Source organism: Ovis canadensis, chromosome 1 (assembly GCF_042477335.2).
Source record: "Ovis canadensis isolate MfBH-ARS-UI-01 breed Bighorn chromosome 1, ARS-UI_OviCan_v2, whole genome shotgun sequence".
NCBI lineage: Eukaryota > Metazoa > Chordata > Mammalia > Artiodactyla > Bovidae > Ovis > Ovis canadensis.
The window spans coordinates 74,319,716-74,339,619 of NC_091245.1; positions in this window are offsets into that span (position 1 = coordinate 74,319,716).

Here is a 19,904-nt window from a genome sequence, read left to right on the forward strand (position 1 = left end):
TTGTTTCAGGTATACTACCTAATCATATTTCTATACACTGCAAAATGATCATCACAATCAGTCTGGTTCCCATCTGTCACCATACCTGGTTATTAACCCCATTAGTTATTATTACTCTCTCTTTAGTTATGTGTAGAACATCCAGAGGTGACTGCAAGCAGGGAAACACACTCTCCTTTCTTATGTTAACAGAGACCTTTAATATCAATAAGAACATTATCTCATTTAATCCTCATAGAAACTTAGAGAAGTAGATTCTATTATTGTTGCTGTTACACAGATGAAGAAACTGAGGTACGCAGAGATTAAACAACTTGTTCGAGCTTACATAGCCCATAATTGGTAGAGCCAGAGTTCAAACCAAAGCCTTGAGCCTAAAGCCCACTGGTGACCCCTCTGCTCGGCTCTGCTGCCTTCTGATGTAATACACATATAGCTGATGAAGGGCCCTCCTGCAGGGCCCTCCTGTGACTTCTGAGACTCAAATCAGTAAATATCAAGGATCAGTTACAGTTAAGGCTTCTCTGGCATGAGTTTGAATTCAACAGTCTGCCCCTGGTGTGCGTTCTTACTGCTCCTCCTAAGACCTAGTCTTGGGTTTCCCTTAGCTCTTCCCTGGTATCTCTGCCAGGCAGTTGTCAAGGCCCCTCCTTGATCTATGAATAGAGACATCTTTTCCTGTCTGGGCCCAGACCCTTTTGACTTTGGGAGAGCCTGTATGAGGATGGTTGCTTCGTGTACTTAACTGGAGACCTTCCTGGTTCAGCCCACTGAATGTTTCTTTTAACTCTGAACTTTCATGTGTTACTCACTCTCCTTAAACTGAATTCCAATATAATCAGCTCTTCTTGCCTCTGTTGTCTCTCCTCCCATTCTGCACCCCACCCTTCTGCCCTCCCTGTCACCATCTAATCTTATTTCTTTTCTATTTATCTCTCCTTTCCTTCATCCTAATCCTTTTCAAATTGTTTCTTAGGCCCTTAACCTCCATTCATCTCTGCTCTTTTAAGCCTCTTTCTGTCAACATACAGGTTCCTTGAAAGTGCACTTTCCCTTGTGCCTCTGTTTCAGCAACCCCCTGACACCTAACCAACCAGGTATTTCATTCTCTCCCCTCTCCCCCCTGCAGGAGCATTCGCATCTCCATCTCAAGGTTTCCTGTCACTTAGTAAATACCCCTTGGCATGTTGAAAGATAGCTATCATCTGGCTCCGGTATAAAGACCATCAGCATACATCCTTGGAAATATTAAAATTATTTATATTTGATATTGTTTACTTCCCATTTCTAGCACTTTAATCCACACTCACTTTTTTAGATACAGATGTTATTTCATTTGTTCAGGGCCATCATCTCACAAGCTTGAGCTTTTTATACAAATATTCTCAGTATTGCAATGTTTCATAAGCAATATATTCCATAGCCAGGGCTTGGTAGAGGAAAAAGACAAATTAAATATCTATCTTGGTTTTTAATGTTTTGCATATTCATTGGTAGCAAACTATATTCTAAGCATAGTTTCAGACAGAGGGCAGGACACAACCCCAGCAGCAGGAAATAGGAGAAAAGTCTAGGCAGATGGCGAATGTGCATCAGGGGAACATCAGGAGTGAGCAACAGGTGTGCTGGCAAGGAAGGCAAATGCAGCATCAGGAGCCGGGTTGGCAGCAGGCAGTCAATATTGGGGAAACCTGGCAACAGGCAAGAGAAGCCAGCCACAAACACTAAAAGTTCAGGTTCATAAAAAGTTCATTAAATGACTCAGGTGGCAGGACAGGATCATAGCAGTGGAAGATATAGGATTCTAGGCAGAGGCAGAAACATGAGGGTACCAAGGATTTATCCCAGTTATTGGAATTGAGATTCAAGATAGAATTTTCTTCACAAAGAAGGTGATGTCAACAAGCCTGACCCAGGAATGAACCACTGAATCACTGCCTTCTCCTCAATTCACCTGTCCAAAGATTGAAAATGGAATCCAACTTCCAGGTGGAAGCCAAGTAGCTTAGCTCTCCAGTTCAAGGCAAATGAGCACACCAGACAGCTACCTAGTGAAGCGGGTGGTTGGAAGGTTACAAGGAGGGTGATATTAGGAACATAGGAAGCTTCTGGGACTGCTGGATTGCCCCCAGTCCTAATCTCTTATAAGAGATTTTCTGGCCCAGACTCCAGCCTCCCAGTGGGGATCTGCCTACCTGTCTTTAGAATGTGTCCCAGAGTCACCTGCTCAACAAATCCGTACACCCAAGGCTTAAGATGACTACTTCTGATTGGCACTAGAAGAGCCTCCCAGGTGGCACTCGTGGTAAAGAACCCACCTTCCAGTGCAGGAGATATAAAAGACATGGATTTGATCCCTGGGTCAGGAAGATCCCCTGGAGGAGAGCAGGGCAACCCAATCTAGTATTCTTGCCCAGAGAATCTCACGGACAGAGAAGCCTGGCAGGCTACAGGCCTTTGGCTCGCACAGAATCAGACAGAACTGAAGCAACTTATCACGCATGCACGCATAGGCACTGGAAAGAAAATTTGCCTTGGCAGGATCATTTTACATGTCTTTGACAGATAAGTTACAGTTATGGAACCCATCAGACATACAGTTCATAGATAATAACAAGACTTTCAATATACCTTGTGGTCAGAGTGGATGCTTGGTAAATATTGATTGATCTTGTCATTATCTTTAGGTTTCCAGAGAAGAAGAAGCTTGATTCTAACCAGGTCCCTGGCTACTGTCATTTATCCAATAGAAATCTAAAGTAATCTTGACCTCAGTCTATTCCTTATTAATATTCAAGCATTGAGTATTACATAAAGGAACAATTTCCTGAAAGCAGGGAGACCTGCCATAGAGGTTTGCTGACTGTAATGTCTATAACTCAAAATGCAAAATATCTACTGTCTGGGAAGTTGTCCAGCTTTTCAGTGCTGGCAAGTTGCTGAGTTATCCAGGTAAATACTGTTATTTAAATACAAAGAACGGTGTGTCTGTGCACCAGCTATTTGAATGTTAATTGTTTCAAAATTAAATGAACTTTTAATGACTCTTATTTGTATGTTTCTCTATAAAGTCATTTCTGCCAAATAAATCATGCCCAATTGAGCATGGCAGAAACTTGCACTTTTTGCCATCATGAGCAGCCTGGAGACCCTCATTTCCACTGCCACAGAGCAAATACTAGTGCTTCTCTGCCATTCAGGCATACCCAAGGTGACCAATAAATGCTTGAAATGCCTCTACTTTATCCAAGCAGGAGGTAGAAAGAAGCAATCCATTTCATTTAGAGTTGTGAGCATCACTTCGGCATCAAAATGACAGATGATCCTTCTCCATGTGTGAAGCATGCTGGAGTTAGCAGGCTATGTACCAGGGCTATAAAAACTTGGAAATGTCAGTGGCATTTCCAAGCATCTGCTCGCTCTAGCCCCACATTTCTGGGCAACAGCAAAAATTCTCCAGGATGATACATTCAAGCCCCAGTCTTCCAGCATAAACTGTCAGGAGAAATTTTAAATTTACATCAAAGAAATTAGGTGAATCATCCTCCTCTCTCCTGTTACTGCTCCATGGGGGTCTCTGGGATGAAATGAAATTGTGGTTACATTTCCAAATGGGTTATAAACCCAATCCAACTCTCCTAGGAGACTCACAACTTATACTTCCCTGTTCCCTGATACACTGCTGCATTTCTAAAGTTACTCCGTATACATTCGGCGTAGCAGGGAGCCTTGGGGAAAAAGCAAAAATAAAGGAGGAGAATGCTGTTGATGGATGGTCGAGAGTTTAGTGGACCTTATTAAACACATATGCGTGCACACACACCCACACATACACATACAAACACACAAACACAGACTCTCCAACCCAGAGTCTCCATTTCCTGAATCATTCTGTCCCATTATATGCTGATATAATGGCATAGTAGTATATAGATAAATAACAGCTCTCCACCTCTGACAGTGAATTTACACCCTGTGAAGCCTTCTTTATTTTTGTGACTACTGAGTTTTCAATGGGTCTTCCCTTCACAGCTTTCAAAGATGGGAGTTTTTTGGTAGTGATAATCCTAAATCTAACTAGACTTTGTAACCAAAGTTTTTGAGTAGATACTTATGTTAGCCAGAGGAGAATTTCCAACTGGAGTCAGAATCACTTTCTTTTGATAAGACCTACTCCTTGCCTCATGCCAGAAACAATGACAGGAACCCCTAAATGGTTCCCAAGTGACGGCCTCTGTCATGTCCTGGTTCAGTGTCCAGGGAATTACCTAGATACACATAGCCATCTCTAGCTATTTTTAGAAAACAGACAATAACCACAACATAAACTACACTAAGCGTGGCAAGTCACGGAGATGATTGGTAATTTAGAAACACATATTTAAATAGAAATTCATTTTCTCCTACTGTTTCCAGGCAGAGGACCAGGAAGAAATTAATTGCCTAGGAGAAGAAAGAGCGTAAGTAAAATAAAACCATAAAATCAAGTTTATCTTTTAAAAAATAACCACATATGAATTTTGAAAAACATTTTCAGGTTTCCCAGTTATCTGAGTACTCAGTTTCCTCTGCAGTTGTCTGAAACTGCAGTCAAGACACAAAACACACTTTTCGAGTCATGATGGCACACTTCCCTGGCCATTTCTGTGATGTATGCACACTTCTACTCATCATGAAGTTTTTGATTAATGTGCAGTTAATCTTTCTTCTTGCTAATAGACTAAAATATTTCTCATCAAGGAATAAATGATCAGACTACTGATACAAGTGGTTTTTGAGAAGTCCATTTATAATGCAACACCTTCAGCAAAAATTCTCGATTTCAAAAGAAGAAGAAAAACTAAACTTGATATCTTGAGTCTTTAACAACTCTCTCCCACTGCTTCTCTTGGAGCAGGGGCCTCTGGGTGCCAAAAGTGGAGAGAGGAGCCTGGGAAAGAAAGCAAAGTAGAGTTTATAGGGGACGCCAAAGGGGCCATACTCCACATTTGTTGTTGTTTAATCACTAAGTCACGCCCGACTCTTTTGTGACCCCATGGGCTGTAGCCAGGCTCCTCTGTCGATGGGATTTCCCAGGCAAGAATACTGGAGTGGGTTGCCATTTCCTTCTCCAGGGGAATCTTCCTGACCCAGGGATCGAATCTGCGTCTCCTGCATTGGCTGACAGATTCTCTACCACTGAGCTAACAGGGAAACCACGCTTCACATTAGGCCCTGGATTAACTCATATATCATTTAATTCCCATAACAGCCTTTCAGAACAAGTATCATAATCCTGATTTTACTGTTGAGAAAACTGACTTTTATTTACTTATGTTGGGTACCCTGAGGTCATGCAGCTAGCAAGTGGTGAGAGTCGGCGTCACAGCATTATTCTTCTAAGAGTAAACGCTACACTATTGCCACCCCATACATGGCATTGTGCATTCACATCTTGAGGACTTCAAAAAAGCATGTCATTAAAGATGTTAGCTTGAGACTAACTCCTATAAAAATACATGATGTTTTCTGGTTAGCTGAATTAAGGGTGTAAGGTATCATACAGATATTAAAGCAGAAAATAATGTTCAGGGCTTATCTTTCCATGAGATCTTTAAAGCCCCAAAGACATAGAGGTCATCAGTCAGAAGATCAGAAGGATCCTGTTTTACTCACAGGCCCAATGCTGACACTTAAATAGATACCTTGAAAACCCATTGTTTATGCCACTTCAGTCCATGGTAAGGAGTAATCACTAATTCTTGGTCAGATGATACAAGCAGCAGTAATTCTTGGTGTGAATGGCAAAATTGGGGGCCAAGTCTATGAGGGATGTAGGCTGACAGTGGCCAACCTATCCTTGAGGAGAGCTTCAAACCCTGAGAGGATGACAGGTGTACTGAAATGACACAGCACTGAGAGTCAGGCGGTATGAATTCTAATCCTTATTTGCCATAAGACTCTAGACGATTCATTTAACCTCCCTCGGCTTTGTTTCCTCATCTCTTAAATAAGGGTCTTATATCAACTGTCTTTAAGGTTTCCTGCAGATGGTTTTATGCTTTGAAGTCTGTGTTTGACAAAGTGGAACTAGGAAAGAGTTCAGAGTTGGGGCACAGAGAAGGCTGTGCTGAAGTTCAGACTTGCATCACAGCAAAGAGCAAAGACAGAACTTCAAAGTCTCATTGTTTCAGGCCAAGAGATCAAAGCAAAGAAGCCAAAACCAAAGCAAAAGCTAACAATACAGTGACAAGATACCAGCAGTTAGAAGGATATAAGGAACAATTTGCTAAAGTTTTATCCCAAGCTTTCTTTCCTCACAAACTTAAAAACTAATCCTTAATGAGGGCTAATGTGAGGATGGCAGGTGGAAGTAACAGGTATATCTAGTTAGAATGAGAAGTAGTCTCAAAGAAATGTTTCTAATTCCTTCATATTGACACACTACTTTTATTGTCTCTAAATACAATTATGAGGGTGATTTCCAAGCATTTGGTATCAGTCTCAGCTCTACAATCCCCATTTTCTTAAAGGAACAGAACTAAAGAAATCAATAAACCACAGAGACATTTTAATAAATCCTTCTAATAAAGGAGTTTGGGTCTTTAGGTTTTTCCTTGAGGGAGATTGGTTTAACTGACTTAGAGTTAGCAGCAGCTTGATTTATGAAGAATTTTTTTTAAAATCTATACTGCATTTTAAATTAGTTTTGTTAAGAATCACCATCTCATTTACCCAGCTTTAAACAACAGAGCCCAGACAAGTGGTATAGAATGTGGATTTATTCATTTTACAACTGCATGATTTGTTGAGGAAGGAGAATAGATAATTTGGGAATTTCTTTGGGTTTGCTAACTACCTTCAAAGTTACAGGATAGAGTTCTTTGACTATGAGAAGAAATTTGTGCATACATACATAAAATATATATTAATATATATTAATAATAAATATGTTGCATATTCTAAAATATAATTATATAACTATAATTTAGTATTATTAAATTCTATATACTATATGAATTCAGTTCAGTTCAGTTCAGTCGCTCAGTCGTGTCCGACTCTTTGCGACCCCATGAATCGCAACACGCCAGGCCTCCCTGTCCATCACCATCTCCCAGAAATATGAATTATGTTAATATAATACATTATGTATGTGTGAGTGTGTATCAGACACTGTGCTTTGACTTTTATGTCTAAAAGCAAAACAAGGAATTCTAGGTTAATAAGCATAGTTCACAAATAAATATATGCAAAAATGAACTTTGTAGCATTCATTTTGATAGAGTAGTAGTTAATAACCCAAAATTAATTAAGTATAAATAGGTAATAAATAAAACATTGTCCAACCTTACAGCAAATACTATTTAGCTGTTGAAAAATATAGACATGAACTTGGATGTCTGGACTTGCACAAACAACCAAACTACAAGATTAAGTGACTGAAATATTGCAACACATGCATGTGTTCCCATGTTGGTATATACATAAAAAATTTAAAACAGTAGGTATCATCATGTTAATAGTTCTTTCTGGGGATGCCTGTTCATTTGCTTCAGTCGTGTCCAGCTCTTTGCGACCCTATGGACTATAGCCCTCCAGGTTCCTCTGTCCATGGAATTCTCCAGGCAAGAATACTGGAGTGGGTTGCCATGCCCTCCTCCAGGGAATCTTCCTGACCCAGGGATTGAACCCACATCTCTCCTGCATCAGGAGGTGGGTTTTTTACCACTAGAGCCATCTGGGAAGGTCTATGAGGATGGAGCTTTATTTTCTATATGATATATTTTCTGTTACATGCAAATTAGCTACAACTTCATATTACTATTCTAATCAGAAAAAAAATTGAAAGGAAAAAAAAGGTGCAAGGAGGCTACCCATACACTTGAACTTCCCAGGTGGCACAGTGGTAAAGAAGCCACCTGCCAATGCAAGAGACACCAGAGATGCTGGTTCTACCCATGGGTTGGGAAGGTCCTTTGGAGAAGGAAACAGCAACCCATTCCAGTATTCTCGCCTGAAAAATTTCAGGGACAGAGGAACCTGGTGAGTTACAGTCCATGGGGTCACAAAGAGTTGGACACGACTGAGCATGCACTCACTACTCTTCACTACTGTAGTGGCTACGCATAGAGGTATGTCTTCTTGACATCTTAGTCTAAGTTAAGTACTAGAGGAGAGTTTGGCAGCATGCTATTTGTCTCATTTCAGAGGACTGATTATTTTTTAAATTTTCGTATAAGGTATCTAACATATGTATCACTCAGTAGTTTCTTGAAGATGACAGTGGTGATTGACAATGAGAGTAATTTTGGCTTTTAAAATCATATTTGAACACATTCCCTAGGAGGGGTGTTAAGCTAGAAAACTATTATTGATAAAATCTTATAAGTGATTAAATTTCAGCAGTACCAAATATTTCAGGACCTATAACTCAAACCAAACCCCAATTTTTCAATCCATTAATGAATACAAACAAATAGAGGGATGGAGGAGATGTTAGAAACATATATGGCCATTCAAAATGAGGTTGAACTTGAACAACTACTTGACATAGTGTTTCCAGATCAATTGATATAGTTACCTAGAACTGTGCAAGCTGTTTCAACTCATAAGCTGTTGCCAGTTGTATTGCTTTAAACATATTCACAAATGATCAAGAGGAACGGAGCATTAAGAGTCTGGCCTGGAAGCCAGGAGACCTGAACTCTAGATGTATCTCCACCAGGCATAAGCCAGATGTGTGATGATGACCAATCCACTTTCCCTTCCCTCTCTGGTCTCAGTTTCCTTATAAATAATACCGTGCATTTTGTCTCCATTATCTTCCACTGAGTCTATTTCACATCACAATGAGTCTGAACTGCCTACCTTGCTGATTGCTGTATCTTCAGCATTGAGAATGGTGTTTGCTGTATGGAAGATGCTTAACAAATACATGTTTCAAAGGCAAATTCTTTAGTTGTGCACTCTAAGGCTTTTGATGAATGACTTTTCTTTCAGCATGACTCAGAGTAAAAGGGAGGAACAGTGCATAAAGACCAGGCTCTGTTTCTTGGACTAGAGAACTTCTTTACCTAAAAGCCAAAACCAAACAAACTAAACCAAAAACCTATGGCAAAGCCAACATGCAGTCTCATTCTGCACCAGAAACCTCACTGCAAGCCCTGCAAAGTGTCTGATGAGAAGGTTATACAAACAAAGCCAAGCCCACTCGGAGTCTCACTCAGAGCTCCAATAATTGGACTCCCTCCTCTTTGCATTTCTTTTCTCCTTTTTTTTCCGCTGTCGCTGAAACCTGCCCTATAAATCAGATTTAATTATCTATAAAATTTGGTGTAGAAAAGGATTTACTCATTAAAAATGTTCATCAACTTGCTACCCACGTTCCAGACTAATAGAAGCGGAAAAGGAACACCATGGAAACACCAGACGGGCTGGGGAGATAAGCGAGCTTTGAAATACCTGAACCTCAATTAAATAGCAAGTGCCAGTTTCTGTATTTGCCTTTTCAAATATCATATCAGGAATAAGTAAATGTCACCAAATCATCAGCCTGTTTTCCTCTCTTTTCTTTTTAGGTTGCTTGCTGCAACAGGTTTTTTTTAAATGGGTTTTCTGAGCTAACCTCCTTTGCCTGTGTGTTCCCTAAGATAGCCTCCCTGGGTTGTGAGTGTGTGTGTGTGTGTGTGTGTGTGTGTTTGCAAAATGTCATAATACTCACTGCAGTCAAACACAAGGACTCATGTCTAGTCAAAGAGTGAAGAGCAGTTAATTAATGAGAGCTGAGGGAGGCAGTGAGGAAACTGGAGAAAAACATTGCCAGTGGAAGATCAAAGGGGAAATGTCTCAAATCAGTTCCTGATAAATCAACAGTCGTTAGAGGTAGTAGCCCTGGGATAGATGATGTTGGCTGCCAATAAACTTAGATTTCCTGTGGGTGGCCGGGACAGTGGCAGGGGAGGGGGACAGGGGAGGGAGTGGTTTGTTTCCTTTGTTAAGGTAGTTGAAGCAGGGCGTGTGGGAACTTGGAGAGAACGTTAGAGTGACTTTAACAAGGCAAAGCTCCTATCTTAAACTGCACATCGGTTTCCAAGAAACTCTCCATTTGTGAAAAGGCAGAAATCTAAAACTTTTTCTCCTTTTCTCGCACATGACAGGATTTTTGTCGTGACTTTCCTAAATCCTCCCTGAGCCAAGAAAGAAAGTGCCCACAGAAGTGGGAGGGAAAAGACACATGGAGGGCGACGAGGAAGCCTGCCTGCAGCAGCCAGCCTTCCCTTCTGGCCCCTCACTTCCTTCCAGAGAGAATGTCTTTCCTTGACAGGGCCTGCCTCCTGTCATTTCTTCCCAACACTCTGCCCAACCCTAGAAATCTGGATTTTCTTTTTAAAGAAAGATGTCTAGAGAGAAAAATAGACCAGGAACAGCCAACAGAAAATACATCACAGCTTGTTGATACAGTCCTGTCAGATATGTCAAGTGCCAGTGGTGAGGCTCACTTTTTATGTCTAAGGATTGGTTTCCTTCCATTTCACTTTGTATGTTCGTAGTGTTTGTCCCTAGTAGATGTCTTCTTTTGTTACCTGTCCCAACAGTCTCTTGCTGAGTCATCCATTCTGTGATTTATCTAATCTCATGAACTCACCCAAACTGGCCCAAAATAAGTTTGGGAATGTTTTAGAAAAGCAGATTTGCTCCAATTGCTGTCTACTCACTAACAGGATGGGTCTATGCTCTCAAATCACATACAGTATTTGAATATTCATTATCTTGACCATAAATCTAGAAGATTCCACAGCCACTCCACCCACACTGATTGTCTGAGAAAGTGGGCTTGGTGTTGGCTCAGTTTTTGCCCCATGAGAACTGAAGTGAAAAAATAAAGGATGCTATAGCAATGACTTTTCTCTGTAGGCCATTGTTTTGGGAATACATTGCATACAAAGCTCCACAAGATGATGAGAAACACATACACAGGAATCTTATTTTATTTATTTTGTATCATTAATGCCTGGGGCTTTCCAGGTGGTGTTCGTGGTGCCAGTGCAAAATATGTAAAGGACGAGCGTTCAATCCCTGGGTCAGGAAGATTCTCTAGAGGACTGCACAGCAACCCACTCCAGAGTACTGGGAATACCAGACCACCTGACCTGCCTCCTGAGAAAACTGTATGCAGGTCAAGAAGCAGCAGTTAGAACCAGATATGGAACAACAGACTGGTTCTAAATAGGGAAAGGAGTATATCAAGGCTGTATATTGTCACCCTGCTTATTTAACTTATATGCAGAGTATATCATATGAAGGGCTCGGCTGGATGAAGCACAAGTTGGAATCAAGATTGAGAGGAGAAATATCAATAACCTCAGATACGCAGATGACACCACTCTAATGGAAGAAGGCAAAGAAGAACTTAAGAGCCTCTTGATAAAAGTGAAAGAGGATAGTGAAAAGTTGGCTTAAAACTCAACATTCAAGAAGCTAGGATCATGGCTTCTGATCCCATCACTTCATGGCAAATAGATGGGGAAACAATGGAAACAGTGACAGACTTTATTTGAGGGGGCTACAGAATCACTGCAGATGGTGACAGCAGCTGTGAAATTAAAAGACGCTTCCTCCTTGGAAGAAAAGCTATGACCAGCCTAGACAGCATATTAAAACACAGAGACATTACTTTGCCGACAAAGGTCCATCTAGTCAAGGCTATGGTTTTTCCAATAGTCATGTATGGATGTGAGAGTTGGACTGTAAAGAAAGCTGAGCACAGAAGAATTGATGCTTTTGAACTGAGGTGTTGGAGAAGACTCTTGAGAGTCCCTTGGCCTGCAAGGAGTTTAAACCAGTCAATCCTAAAGGAAATCAGTCCTGAATATTCATTGGAAGGACTGATGCTGAAGTTGAAACTCTAGTACCTTGGCTATCTGATTCGAAGAACTGACTCACTGGAAAAAACCCTGATGCTGGGAAAGATCAAAGGCTGGATAAGGGGACGACAGAGGATGGTCGGAGGGCATCACTGACTCAATGGACCTGAGTTTGAACTAGCTCCAGGAGTTGGTGATGGACAGGGAAGCCTGGCGTGCTGCAGTCCATGGGGTCGCAAAGCAGTCATGACTGAGCAACAGAACTGAACTGAGTACTTGGAAAGATTTTAATACTTTGAATAACTGAGTAAATGAACAAATCACCTTTATGACGTAAGAGCTGTGGAACCATCTTACTCAGATGCAAAAACTAAAACTTTAACATCCACAGCCTTTTGGCCTTCTGGGTGCCTCTCATTATTTAAAATGCAAGACACTATATGTGATGACTCTGGCATATTTCATAAGCCCTCTGTTCTCTATTCTTTGCTGTTACTATTTTGTTGTTATCCTTCCTTCTGTTGCAAGTAGCCATAAGAAAGCAACTATTCAATTCACTGTGCTGTCAGTAAAGAGAATCTTTGGGTTTCATTCAGTCATGAGTATCTGCTAAACCTGAAAATTCGTGGCACTCAATTTTTGCTGACACTTAATGTGAGTGTTTACACTGGGAGTAGGGTAGAGCAAAAAGTTGTAAATGAAAGAAAGGAGGAGGGTAAGATGATAAGAATCAAAGAGAGTGAGGAAAGCCTTGCTATTCTTCAATCACTGTTTACCATTTATTTATTCTAGACCCAAACTGTGCTATTCTCTTGCAACGCAATGGTAAACAGAACAGACTCCTTGTACTCCGAGACTTAAAAATCTAGTGGGGGCCCCCACACCAGTATTCTTGCCTGGAGAATTCCATGGACAGAGGAGCCTGGTGGCTACAGACCATGAGGTCACAAAGACTCTGGACACGACTGAGTGACTAAAGCTTTCTCTTTTATTGTATGTGACCCACGTAGCCTTACTGATTCCACTGCCCTGAAAATCATGCCCTACAAGTAGTTATTAGACCCTAAACTTTCTCCTAGCGTCAAGGATAACTGGTAATAGATGAAATCTCCCAGATCTTGAGCCATGAGCTTGGCTTTGTTATGCAGTGTTGAGCTCTACGATGATTATTCCATGCCAATAGGCTTACTGCCACTGCCCAAGTGAATTCGGAACATACTCCTTAGGAGTGGCAGAATCTGATGAAATCCAGCACAGGACCAGTTAAAAGCAGTTGGCAGCCATCATTGTCTTTCCAAATTATGCAAATATGACAGTTGGCCTTCACTGGCAGAGAAGACTGACACCTCCATCAAATGATTGAAGGAGTTTCAAAGCCCATCCTTTCCTAAAAATATCCACTTCAAATTATCGAATGTAAAATAAGCTACATGTTATATTGTACAGCATGGGGAATATCGTAAATATTTTATAATAACAATAGAGTATAATTTTCAAAAATTGTGAATCACTCCTTTGTACACCTGTCATTTACATAATGTGGTACAGCAGTGATATTTCAATATATATTCCCTTCAAACCAGCCACAAAATTCTTTTTTAATTTATTTTTCAGGCATAATTGATTTACAGTGTTGTGTTAATTTATGCTATACAGCAAAGCAATTCAGTTATACATATATACATTGTTTTTCATATTCTTCTCTGTTATGGTTTGTCACAGGATATTTTTTTCCCCCAGATGTCTCAGGGGTAAAGAATCTGCCTGCCAAGCAGTAGATGAGAGTTTGACCCCTGGGGCAGGATGATCCACTGGAGAAGGAAATGGCAACCCACTCCAGTATTCTTGCCAGAAAACGCTGTGGATAGAAGAGCCTGGTAGGTTACAGTATATAGGGTCGCAAAGAACTGGACATGGCTTGGGGACTAAACAACAATAACAATTTGTTTTTGTGGTTACTCTGGGTCTTCACTGTTGCCTGCATGCTTTCTCTAGTTGTGGCTCATGGGCTTCTCATTAAGGTGGCTTCTTTTGCCGAGGAGCACAGGCTCTAGGCACATGGGCTCAGTAGTTGCAATACACTAGCTTAGTTGCTCCTCAGCATGTGAATCTTCCCAGACCAGGGATCAAGCCCATGTCCCCTGCACTGACAGGCAGATTCCTATCCACTATACCACCAAGGAAGTCCTGTCATAGGATATTGTTATAGTTCCTTATGCTATACCGGCTTCCCCAGTGGCTCAGAGGGCAAAGCGCCTGCCCGCAATGCAGGAGACCCGGGTTCGACCCCTGGGTCGGGAAGTTCCCCTAGAGAAGGAAATGGCAACCCACTCCAGTATTCTTGCCTGGAGAATCCCATGGATGGAAGAGCCTGGTGGGCTACAGTCCATGGGGTCACAAAGAGTCGGACACGACTGAGCGAGCTCACTTCATGCTATACAGTAGGACCCGATTGTTTATCCATCCTATATGTAATAGCCTGCATCTGCTAATCCCAAACTCCCAATTTATCCTTCTCCCACCTACCCTCCCCCTTGCCAGCCACAAAATTCTTGATGCCCCTCCAGCAAAGGCACTTTGTCCATATTAAGTCATCAGATGCCTGGAAAGAAATTTCATGATCAGATTTTACCCATTATCAGGAATTAGCTTATTTAATTAACCCACTACGCTCTCTCCTCCTGACTTCCTACCTTCATCCCCACCCATTCCTACCTCAATTTTGCTCAAGTAGCTCCAAGTCCAAAACTGGGGATCGGAGTCTGGTGGCCATGATTAATCCTTGGTGGAAGAAGGACATCAGTTTATTTTAGAGTGCTTATACGTATCTCAGCAGGGAGTCTTACTTTGGTTGTGGGGATATTTGAAGAAAATGCAAAGAAATAAGAATTGCTGAGAACAAATTTTCCCCATATCACAATTGCGTGAGCTCCCTCCCTGATCTGCATGTGATAGCTCTTCTCCTACTCAAATCTCAAGGCTGGTTCAGAGCTTTCTAGAATGTCTGCTACAGGCACAAAAGCCCCGTTCAGATGCTTGACAATCTAACCCATGCAGTTTCTCTCTCACTAGCAGCTACACTAAGTGACATCCAAACGTTGGTAATGAAGAGACATCTGCATACACCCTGGTTTCAAAACATGAAGCACTGGAGGAGTTATGAGCTGTCAATCATTTCATCTGTTCTCAGTCCTGTGTTTATTCAGAAATAATTTTTGAGGCTGCAGGAAGTGCTGTTTCTAACTGATGAACAAGTTTGAACACTAAGAATGAAGAATGATTGATGTTCTTTGAGGTAAGCTGGGAAACTCTCCATCCACTAGAGGCAGCCACAGCTCAGGATGCTGATAAGGTTCTGACACAGAGAGTGAGTGATGAGTGGTGTGTAATGTCTGCTGAAAACGAGAAGCCGTGACAACAGTGTGAGGAGGGATCCTCTAAACACAAATCCTAGGGCTCCACACAAGCAAGTGAATAGCTCTGATATCTGATTTGATCTATGGCAGAAACCCCTTGTCGGAATCACTCTTCCTCTTCTGTTGAAAGAGACTATAAAGGTAAAGACTCATTAACTGCTAATAAAATCCTCTTTGATTTACTGATTGGTTGGTAATTTGGGGATTTTCAAAATTTGGAATATTTAATTCAGTGTATTTTCCAACTGGTTGTATGTTCCAATTTCCTAGAGAAAAGGACAAGAACTTGTACAATACTAAAACTATTAGAATCTAGGAAATGAGGATCCTATCTTGGAATTCACACTGGGAAGGAAACAACACTGAGATACGGTCTAGCCAGCTTTCCTGAGCCCTGATCTCAGGATTCAGGTTGCTGATTTATTACAAACCCATCCTTTCTGACAACTACAGAATTCTTTTCTTCATTGTCCATTGATAGCCCGCTAGCTGGCTATCTCTGGCAATGCCTTATCATTTCTCTCCACAAACTCCCCACCCTTATGTGCAGCAGCTGTATGGATGTACACATTCAATAACACTGGGTTGGGGCATCTACCATGCCAGGCATGGTATTGGCTCCAATTTTAGAGTGGTCGACAAAACAAAAATGCTCTCTGTCTGCAAGGAGTTTACAGTCCAGAAGAAATCAGAGGCATTGAATGTAAAATACACATTTCAATCTGAAATACCAGATGCACAAAAGAGAACAATGAGAAGAACCTAAAGGACTCATGGAAGATCTCTCTGGGGAAGTTATATTTTAGTTGAGATATGAACCTTGAATAGGAGAAGGCCAGGCAAAAGACAAGTGAGTGAGTGTTTGGAAACATTCTAGGCAGAGGGCACTGCATGTGGTAAGAACCCATGGCAGATTATAGAGGTTACATTGATGTAACCTGTATTCCTTAGACAATTGAGATCGTTCAAATTCAATGAATACTATCTTTATAAATAAATAATGAAATTTATTATAAGGACTTATTATAAATCCTGTTCCCCTCTAGAGAAGGAAACAGCAATCCACTCAAGTATTCTTGCCTGGGAAATCCCATGGACAGAGGAGCCTGGTGGGCCACTAAAAGAGTTGCCTAACAAAAGAGTTAGGCACAACTGAGCAACTAAACAACAACTACCCCTCTCACTGACTTTGGATTCTCAGTACTTATTAACCAGCATCTTTGGGTTCCTTACTCTGGCCTCACCCTCACTCCTTCAAAAATGGATATATCTTTTTTAGTAACAGTGATAATGAGACAGGACGATCTGCTGGGGTATGAACATATGAGTTGAACTTACTGCTATGGAAGACAAGGATTAGAAAGATGGTGGAGGCGGGGCACGTGGGTACTGGGAGAGAATGTTAGAGTAATTATGACAAGGCAGAGCTTCTGGCTCCCTTTCTCCCCTTCATGGGAAGCACAGCCAGCCTTTATCTTTTAAGGTCTCTCTCTCTTTTCTGTTAGAAGGGAATTAACAGCTTACTTTCGTATCAGAGACCCCCTGAAAGTCTGCTGTTGTGCAAAATGTCAGTCAATCAAAATGCCCATCAAGAGGAAAAAAGTATTGTTGGTTAAAGAGAAAGGATGATTTGCCTTGTTGGCAACTGATAAAGACATCTTTGGCATTCTCCCATTCAGGAACCTATAACCAGGCACCATGGTTTATAAGATTCAGTCCAAAACGAGTTCGACTAGTATCTTCTGCTAAACTGAACCTTCGATCTCCTTCCTGACCATTCCTCTCTGTGACCAAATGCATTGCCAACATCAAGTCCTACAACACAAATTCAGTTCAAGTCTCTTTTCCCCCATGTTTTCTCCTATATCCACTTTTTTCACTCCATCTTTATTTCAATCTCTCATTTTCCTAACAAGGCATTAGTACTCACTGTCTCTACTACACATGCAGTAATTAATTATATCCCCTTGTGTATAAAACAACTCAGGAACAATATGTGTACTTTTTTCCTCCTCAACTAATTTGTAGAATCTTTGATTACAGAGATAAAGTCTTATACTCCCTTGAATCTCTTCCAGTGCCTAGTGCAAAGCTGGATCTGTGGCAAGCTCTCAAAAATGAAAAACTTAGATAAAGTCAAATCACTTGGCATCCAATCTATGTATAATGCCATTCTGGGTGCTATAAGGATTTGTAAAGGACTTATCAGCCTGGCCAACTCTTTCTCATCTTTCCAGCCTCAGTTTACATACACTACTTTTTTCCTGGTAGGTTCCTCAACTCCAAGTACAGATTAGATGCTCCTTCAGTGTGGTGCTAAAGTAACCCATGCTTCCCATAGTAAGCCACTTAACACAAAGAGCCACTTTACGCAACAGCTCCTTTGCTAGACTTCCTTCCAGGCTGAATGCACCATGAGAATGGGGGGCAGGATTGGCTTACACATCATTTAGCCCCAGTGCTTAGTGGTCCCATGGTAGGAGTTCAGTAAATATTTGTTAAATAAATAAATGCAAAATTTACTGACTTCAAGGCACAGATGATCTCATTATCTAGAAATGCTTAAATACATATATGATGTGCTATATACTAATTATAGGTGTTTGCCTATTCTAATGAACCTGTGGACTCACTTGCCTTTAAGGCTAACTACTGTGGTTAGAATTTACTTTTGGAATGGTAAGTGCTCCTCATAATGACAGCTGATAAACTGTGAGCCTGAAAACAGCAGTTCTTAACATAACGTACACCTTTGTGGATTTTCCACATATAATATCAGGTCAGAAAACTTAGCCAGGTACTCGCTTCACATTCCCATGCAAACACTCATCCTTCATCTTTTTGTCTTCCTTGACTCTTTATTCCTCATTAAGGCCACCTTCCAAATGAAATATATTTACTCTTAAAACATACATGAGAATAATTTTCCTCTTCATGTTTCTTCAAGTCCAGAGAGTTTTATAAAGACTGAATTAAGATTGGAGGAGGCTGTATGAACTGCCATGACCTTTCCTCTACCTCAAAACCAGATTTCATCAGAATCTGCAATCCAAAAGCAAAGTATTGAATGCAGTTTATAATTTTTGTAGTAACTTTATTCCTGAATAAACTCTTTCCATTACTTGACTTTAATATACTTTCTTCTTTATATTTTGAATATTGTTACTAATCATTATTGAATATGACCTCACACTTCCTAGCTGTCTATCAAAGTAGCTATCATTTGAAATTCACTAATTCCCACCTAGGGGCTGCAAAGGCAGATAACAGATTTCAGTACCATAGTATTGTCTTCATTTATTCTTTCTCTGAACAAGTATTTAAGGAGCATCAAATATGTACCAAGCACTATCCTAAGTGCCAAAGATTCAGAAGAAGGCCAAAAAAGTGTATTTATCCCTGAGGTCTCTACTCCAAGGTAGACTTCAGTTTCTCTTTGCTTAGTGTCTTTAGCAGGCACAGCTGCCCAAGTTCCTTGGTAAACATGAGACTTCAGGTACCAAGTTAAATGACATCATTATGTTTGAATTCCTCCAGCTTACTCTCTGTATCACTAATTTGTAGTATCTGGCATGTTACCTGTACTGTTAGTAGTAACTTATACACGTGCTATCTGCCTAAAGAGATTGTAAACTCCTGGAGGACAAGGACCTTGACTAAGACCTAATTGTGTTACAAAGGCAGGGAGGCATTTCCACACAAGGAAAATGCTACTTTTCTTGCAGATTTTTCATTCTGGACTTCCTTCTAGGAACCAGTCTGAAAACACCTGCTGCAACAGTAATATATCAATAGGATTTCCCCCTAATTGAATGAATAATTTTTTGTGAACCATTTAAAATAAAGATGAAGGAAACTTTTTTCCAACTGATCCTATTGAATCCAACTCCTGGAATTTCAACACATTTCAACATTAAGTGAAAATTTAAAAGCTATCCTTGTCATAGTACCAATGAAGATCATGTAAAAGAAAATGGAAAATGAAGAATAATCATAATCCAATGGGAAAATTTCAGTAAAATGAATAGGAAAATTCGTAAGCCAGAGATCAGACCTCGGAAAATTATTATTATTTTTTTCAGTCAACAAGGTACTGTGTTTGGTACCAGGCTGCAAGGAAGATCAAGATGAGATCTCTGGCCCTTTCTGAACTAAGTTTAGTGAGTTACTCTTAGGGCTACACTGTTCTAATGGGTGCACATGGGCAATGGCAGCAGTGACACAAAGCAAGAAACCCTTGGCTCTGAGTGCTCAGGACTCTTCTTGGTCAATGAATGAGGAAAGAGTGTTCTTTCCTGTCTGTTCTGTTAGAGGATAGTCCCACTCACAACTTGATTGGGAAATGAGTGCTGTTGGCAGTAAAGGAAGGACAGAATTAATTACTTATTGTTAACATTACTGTATCCAGAAGGTCAGTTTTACTGGTTGTTCTCTCTTTTATTGTGAAAAAATTGTTAAAACATTATTTCAACATATGATCAGTTTAAATTGTGGTTTTTGAACTCTGCTCCTGAAAGCCTAAGATGCTATGAATGTGCCCCCCAAGGACCCTGTTGGTGACCTTAAAGAGGTGTCTAAGTGATTCTTATGTCTCTCCATTTCCGCTTCTACTTGAGAAACTCCATTTCATGTTTTATTTCTTAAA